The sequence below is a fragment of the Rutidosis leptorrhynchoides genome, chromosome 1, assembly GCF_046630445.1.
Source record: "Rutidosis leptorrhynchoides isolate AG116_Rl617_1_P2 chromosome 1, CSIRO_AGI_Rlap_v1, whole genome shotgun sequence".
Classification (NCBI taxonomy): Eukaryota; Viridiplantae; Streptophyta; class Magnoliopsida; order Asterales; family Asteraceae; genus Rutidosis; species Rutidosis leptorrhynchoides.
This window is the reverse complement of record NC_092333.1, coordinates 335,702,813-335,705,224: the sequence shown is the minus strand read 5'-3', so window position 1 is coordinate 335,705,224 and position 2,412 is coordinate 335,702,813.

Here is a 2,412-nt window from a genome sequence, read left to right as displayed (position 1 = left end):
TCTTGTGGTTCAAAAACAACATTTATTACAAACACCTATGATTTCACCAACGTTTTTCGTTGACAGTTTTCTATATGTTTCTCAGGTTCATACATGGCTATTTGATACATGCTTCCGCGTACACTCATACTTGCTTGGGGTCAAGCATACATGCATACACTCTGATTACTTTCTTGGAGTCAAGCATACATACATACATACATACATACATACATACGCTAGCGATAGCACTTTTGGATTCAAACATATTGTTTACATACTTACGCTATTTATAGCAACCGTGATTTTTAACTTATTATGTCGCAAGTTATTTCATTATACTTTATAACTTTTGTAAACTTAAACTTGTTGTCAAACCGTTTAGTAAACTAAACTTTGCAAGTCTTATGCGATTCAAATAAATGCGACATAATTTTGGTCAAACGAGTCTCATATAGGGACTACGACCACATAACGGGACCTAAGTTAGCGGCGCCGTCAATGACAATTTTGTCGGGTCGCTACAATTAACTTGTTAATTATTACATAAAGTTAATTAATATAGTTCTTAACAATTGTTAATTAAAGTTTAATTGTTAAGTTTAATTATATAGTTGGGCATTTAATAAGGAAATATATAGAATGGAAAAATGAGGGTCGTTATAACTCGAGCTCGGCTCGTTAAAAGCTCGGTTCGAGCCGAGTCTAAAGGAGCTCGAGCTCGACCTTCAGTTGTCGAGCCCGATTAGGCTCGCGAGCCTAAACGGGCTTTAACGTTTGTGTATATATTTATATTCAAATATAATGTATTAAATAAATCTATAGTTAATATTAAAATCCTACAATGATGATGTCATTATTAAGTTAATTCATTTGTTAAAAAAAATCAAAAAAAAAAAAAAAAAGAAAAAAAATCTAAGCGGGTGATGTCATTAATCTAAATAATTTTGAATTAAAATGAAATCTTATTAATTAATTATTATTATTAAATCTTATTAATAATTATTTTAATTATCATAACTAAATAATTTTGATTATTTTAATTAATTATTTTAAATTGAGTACGAGAGGGTATAAAAGCTAGGCATAAGGAAAACCAATTCTAAATTTATATTTTAATGTACACTTTTAAAATAAAATGACAACCAATATTATCGCTTATGATTGGATGTAGATTGTTTAATATAAATTTTAGGTGTTTGATGAAATGTTCAGCTGACGAGTTTCTTAGTCGGACTCTGTGGTTCCACGGGTCATTAAACTAAATAACCTTAGCATTTACGTTCACTAAAATCCTAAAACATATCATTAAACTGTTTCATTTAAACAAACCCGTGATTTCACGGGTCATTTCACTAGTATAATATATATATATATATATATATATATATATATATATATATATATATATATATATATATATATATATATTAGACGGAGTAATATAAATGAATGAAAATGTTTTGTGCTACAAATCTCAACTACATACTCAATATCGAGACATACAGCCATGGGCGAACCTAGCCTTTGAGGTATGGGGTTCTATGACCCCACATGATTATTAATTTTTTTTAATAATCTATACTCCAAATTGTGTAGGACACCACTAAATTTAAGTATAGGACCGCATATATATTCAGGATTTATAGATTTTTGAAGGTAAACGACCACTAAAATACCCTTCAAACATAATTTGTAATAGAAAAAAATTTCGGGACCCCATTGAATTTTAATCCTAGATTCGCCACTGCATACAGCAGAACATGTCTTCACCCAAGGCATAAACCCAATAGATTTTACTTGTTCCTTTTCCGAATTGTCGATTCATTTTGCTTTCATGATACTCCTTTATCTCACAGATCCTTCTTTTGTCTCCCTTATTTTGTGAGTATGTTTTTTTTTTCTAAATAAATTGAATGAGTTCTACATGAAGCCTGTTGAATCACAAGTAAGACGGCTCAAATATTTACATATTAATTACAATATCAAACTTTCAGCCTAACAATAGAAGGATTCTTCATCTTCTTTCCCATCTTGAGTGACGGTTGACGAACATGAAGAGTTAAACAACCCCTCTTACAATCTCTTGTATCGACACGCTCTTTAACGAGTTTTCATTAACAAATAAATGAGCTTAAGTTTTTGCCTCACGAGCCGAGCTCAATTAGAGCTTAAGTTAGACTATACTTTTAGACAAACGAGCTCATCACGAGCCGAGCTCGAGCTGAAAAGTTAAAGCTCGAATCGAGCCGAGCTCGAGCTCGAGCTTTCTGAAAACTAAACGAGCCGAGCTCGAACACTATCAAGCTCGGGCTTGGCTCTGCTCGTTTACACTCCTAGTATGTTTATGTATGCATGTCTATGTATGGAAGTATGTTTGAGTAAGCATCTACGTATATATGTATGTATGTTTATATAATATTTTCTATATTT